The sequence below is a fragment of the Camellia sinensis genome, chromosome 12 (genome assembly GCF_055761805.1).
Source record: "Camellia sinensis isolate YWXY chromosome 12, ASM5576180v1, whole genome shotgun sequence".
In the NCBI taxonomy this organism is placed as follows: domain Eukaryota; kingdom Viridiplantae; phylum Streptophyta; class Magnoliopsida; order Ericales; family Theaceae; genus Camellia; species Camellia sinensis.
In genome coordinates this window covers 1,667,119-1,672,500 of record NC_138972.1, presented here as the reverse complement: position 1 = coordinate 1,672,500, position 5,382 = coordinate 1,667,119, and positions in this window count along the sequence as shown.

Genomic DNA, 5,382 nt, shown 5'->3' with positions numbered 1-5,382 from the left:
GCATGTCTTGCCACGGCGTTGCCAAACATGCCATGCCACGGCCTCGGCCCGCATGCCATGCCACGGCGTCGCCCAACATGCCATGCCACGGCCACGGCCCGCATGCCATGCCACGGCCTCGGCCCGCATGCCTTGCTACGGCGTTGCCCGACATGCCATGCCACGGCCTCGGCCCGCATGCCTTGCCACCGCGTTGCCCAGCATGCCATGCCACCACGTTGCCCGGCGTGCCATGCCTTAGCCTTGGCCAACATGTCGAGCCACGTCCTCGGCCCGCATGCCTTGCTACGGCGTCGCCCAACATGCCATGGCACGGCCTCGGCCCGCATGCCATGCCACGGCCTCGGCCCGCATGCCTTGCTACGGCGTCGCCCAACATGCCATGCCACGGCCTCGGCCCGCATTACATGCCACGGCCTCGGCCGCATTACATGCCACGGCCTCGGCCCGCATGACAAGCCACGGCCTCGGCCCGCATGCCATGCCACGGCCTCGGCCCGCATGCCTTGCCACGGCGTTGCCCAACATGCCATGCCACGGCCTTGGCCCGCATGCCATGCCATGCCACGGCCCGCATGTCTTGCCACGGCGTTGCCAAACATGCCATGCCACGGCGTCGCCCAACATGCCATGCCACGGCCACGGCCCAACATGCCATGCCACGGCCACGGCTCGCATGCCATGCCACGGCCTCGGCCCGCATGCCATGCCACGGCCTGGGCCAAACATGCCATGACACGGCCTCGGCCCGCATGCCATGCCACGGCCTCGGCCCGCATGACATGCCACGGCCTCGGCCCGCATGCCTTGCTACGGCGTCGCCCAACATTCCATGCCACGGCCTCGGCCCGCATGCCAAGCCAAGGCCTCGGCCCGCATGACATGCCACGGCCTCGGCCCGCATGCCTTGCCACGACGTCGCCCAACTTGCCATGCCACGGCCTCGGCCCGCATGCCATGCCACGGCCTCGGCTCGCATGACATGCCACGGCCTCGGCCCGCATGCCTTGCTACGGCGTCGCCCAACATGCCATGCCACGGCCTCGGCCCGCATGCCATGCCACGGCCTCGGCCCGCATGACATGCGACGGCCTCGGACCGCATGCCTTGCTACGGCGTCGCCCAACATGCCATGCCACGGCCCCGGCCCGCATGCCTTGCCACCGCGTTGCCCGGCATGCCATGCCACCGCGTTGCCCGGCGTGCCATGCCTTAGCCTTGGCCAACATGTCGTGCCACGGCCTCGGCCCGCATGCCATGCCATGCCACGGCCCGCATGTCTTGCCACGGCGTTGCCAAACATGCCATGCCACGGCCTCGGCCCGCATGCCATGCCACGGCCTCGGCCCGCATGACATGCCACGGCCTCGGACCGCATGCCTTGCCACGACGTCGCCCAACTTGCCATGCCACGGCCTCGGCCCGCATGCCATGCCACGGCCTCGGCTCGCATGACATGCCACGGCCTCGGCCCGCATGCCTTGCTACGAGGTCACCCAACATGCCATGCCACGGCCTCGGCCCGCATGCCATGCCACGGCCTCGGCCCGCATGCCATGCCACGGCCTCGGCCCGCATGACATGCCACGGCCTCGGCCCGCATGACATGCCACGACGTCGCCCAACTTGCCATGCCACGGCCTCGGCCCGCTTGCCATGCCACGGCCTCGGCCCGCATGCCATACCATGCCACGGTCTCGGCCCGCATGCCACGCCACGGCCTCGGCCCGCATGCCTTGCTACAGGGTCGCCCAACATGCCATGACACGGACTCGGCCCGCATGCCATGCCACGGCCACGGCCCGCATGACATGCCACGGCCTCGGCCCGCATGCCTTGCCACGACGTCGCCCAACATGCCATGCCACGGCCTCGGCCCGCATGCCATGCCACGGCCTCGGCTCGCATGACATGCCACGGCCTCGGCACGCATGCCTTGCTACGGGGTCGGCCAACATGCCTTGCCACGGCCTCGGCCCGCATGCCATGCCACGGCCTCGTCCCGCATGCCTTGCTACAGGGTCGCCCAACATGCCATGCCACGGCCTCGGCCCGCATGCCATGCCACGGCCTCGGCCCGCATGACATGCCACGGCCTCGGACCGCATGCCTTGCGACGGCGTCGCCCAACATGCCATGCCACGGCCTCGGCCCGCATGCCTTGCTACGACGTTGCCCAACAAGCCATGCCACGGCCCCGGCCCGCATGCCTTGCCACCGCGTTGCCCAGCATGCCATGCCACCGCGTTGCCCGGCGTGCCATGCCTTAGCCTTGGCCAACATGCCGTGCCACGGCCTCGGCCCGCAAGCCATGCCATGCCACGGCCCGCATGTCATGCCACGGCGTTGCCAAACATGCCACGCCACGGCCTCGGCCCGCATGACATGCCACGGCCTCGGACCGCATGCCTTGCTACGGCGTCGCCCAACATGCCATGCCACGGCCTCGGCCCGCATGCCTTGCTACAACGTTGCCCAACATGCCATGCCACGGCCCCGGCCCGCATGCCTTGCCACCGCGTTGCCCAGCATGCCATGCCACCGCGTTGCCCGGCGTGCCATGCCTTTGCCTTGGCCAACATGTCGTGCCACGGCCTCGGCCCGTGTGCCATGCCATGCCACGGCCCGCATGTCTTGCCACGGCGTTGCCAAACATGCCATGCCACGGCCTCGGCCCGCATGCCTTGCGACGGCGTCGCCCAACATGCCATGCCACGGCCTCGGCCCGCATGACATGCCACGGCCTCCGCCCGCATGCCTTGCTACGACGTCGCCCAACTTGCCATGCCACGGCCTCGGCGCGCATGACAAGCCACGGCCTCGACCCGCATGCCTTGCTGCGGCGTCGCCCAACATGCCATGGCACGGCCTCGGCCCGCATGCCATGGCACGGCCTCGGCCCGCATGACATGCCACGGCCTCGGACCGCATGCCTTGCTACGGCGTCGCCCAACATGCCATGCCACGGCCTCGGCCCGCATGCCATGCCACGGCCTCGGCCCGCGTGCCTTGCTACGACGTTTCCCAAAATGCCACGCCACGGCCCCGGCCCGCATGCCTTGCCACCGCGTTGCCCAGCATGCGATGCCACCGCGTTGTCCGGCGTGCCATGCCTTAGCCTTGGCCAACTTGTCGTGCCACGGCCTCGGCCCGCATGCCATGCCATGCCACGGCCCGCATGTCTTGCCACGGCGTTGCCAAACATGGCATGCCACGGCCTCGGCCCGCATGCCTTGCTACGGCGTCGCCGAACATGCCATGCCACGGCCTCGGCCCGCATGCCATGCCACGGCCTCGGCCCGCATGCCTTGCGACGGCGTCGCCCAACATGCCATGCCACGGCCTCGGCCCGCATGCCATGCCACGGCCTCGGCTCGCGTGACATGCCACGGCCTCGGCCCGCATGCCTTGCCACGACGTCGCCCAACTTGCCATGCCACGGCCTCGGCCCGCATGCCATGCCACGGCCTCGGCTCGCATGACATGCCACGGCCTCGGCCCGCATGCCTTGCTACGGCGTCGCCCAACATGCCATGCCACGGCCTCGGCCCGCATGCCATGCCACGGCCTCGGCCCGCATGACATGCCACGGCCTCGGACCGCATGCCTTGCTACGGCGTCGCCCAACATGCCATGCCACGGCCCCGGCCCGCATGCCTTGCCACCGCGTTGCCCGGCATGCCATGCCACCGCGTTGCCCGGCGTGCCATGCCTTAGCCTTGGCCAACATGTCGTGCCACGGCCTCAGCCCGCATGCCATGCCATGCCACGGCCCGCATGTCTTGCCACGGCGTTGCCAAACATGCCATGCCACGGCCTCGGCCCGCATGCCTTGCCACGGCCTCGGCCAACATGCCATGCCACGGCCTCGGCCCGCATGCCATGCCACGGCCTCGACCCGCATGCCTTGCTACGGCGTCGCCCAACATGCCATGCCACGGCCTCGGCCCGCATGCCATGCCACGGCCTCGGCCCGCATGCCCTTCTACGGCGTTGCCCAACATGCCATGCCACGGCCTCGGTCCGCATGCCATGCCACCGCGTTGCCCAGCATGCCATGCCACCGCGTTGCCCGGCGTGCCATGCCTTAGCCTTGGCCAACATGTCGTGCCACGGCCTCGGCCCGCATGCCATGCCATGCCACGGCCCAAATGTCTTGCCACGGCGTTGCCAAACATGCCATGCCACGGGCTCGGCCCGCGTGCCTTGCAACGGCGTCGCCCAACATGCCATGCCACGGCCTCGGCCCGCATGCCTTGCCACGACGTCGCCCAACTTGCCATGCCACGGCCTCGGCCTGCATGCCACGCCACGGCCTCGGCCCGCATGACATGCCATGGCCTCGGACCGCATGCCTTGCTACGGCGTCGCCCAACTTGCCATGCCACGGCCTCGGCCCGCATGCCTTGCTTCGACGTTGCCCAACATGCCATGCCACGGCCCCGGCCAGCATGCCTTGCCACCGCGTTGCCCAGCGTGCCATGCCTTAGCCTTGGCCAACATGTCGTGCCACGGCCTCGGCCCGCATGCCATGCCATGCCACGGCCCGCATGTCTTGCCACGGCGTTGCCAAACATGCCATGCCACGGCCTCGGCCCGCATGCCTTGCCACGGCCTCGGCCAACAAGCCATGCCACGGCCTCGGCCCGCATGCCATGCCACGGCCTCGGCCCGCATGACATGCCACGGCCTCGGCCCGCATGCCTTGCTACGGCGTCGCCCAACATGCCAAGCCACGGCCTCGGCCCGCATGCCATGCCACGGCCTCGGCCCGCATGCCCTTCTACGGCGTTGCCCAACATGCCATGCCACGGCCTCGGCCCGCATGCCTTGCCACCGCGTTGCCCAGCATGCCATGCCACCGCGTTACCCGGCGTGCCATGCCTTAGCCTTGGCCAACATGTCGTGCCACGGCCTCGGCCCGCATGCCATGCCATGCCACGGCCCGCATGTCTTGCCACGGCGTTGCCAAACATGCCATGCCACGGCCTCGGCCCGCATGCCTTGCAACGGCGTCGCCCAACATGCCATGCCACGGCCTCGGCCCGCATGCCTTGCCACGACGTCGCCCAACTTGCCATGCCACGGCCTCGGCCCGCATGCCATGCCACGGCCTCGGCCAGCATGACATGGCACGGCCTCGGACCGCATGCCTTGCTACGGCGTCGCCCAACTTTCCATGCCACGGCCTCGGCCCGCATGCCTTGCTTCGACGTTGCCCAACATGCCATGCCACGGCCCCGGCCAGCATGCCTTGCCACCGCGTTGCCCAGCGTGCCATGCCTTAGCCTTGGCCAACATGTCCTGCCACGGCCTCGGCCCGCCTGTCATGCCATGCCACGGCCCGCATGTCTTGCCACGGCGTTGCCAAACATGCCATGC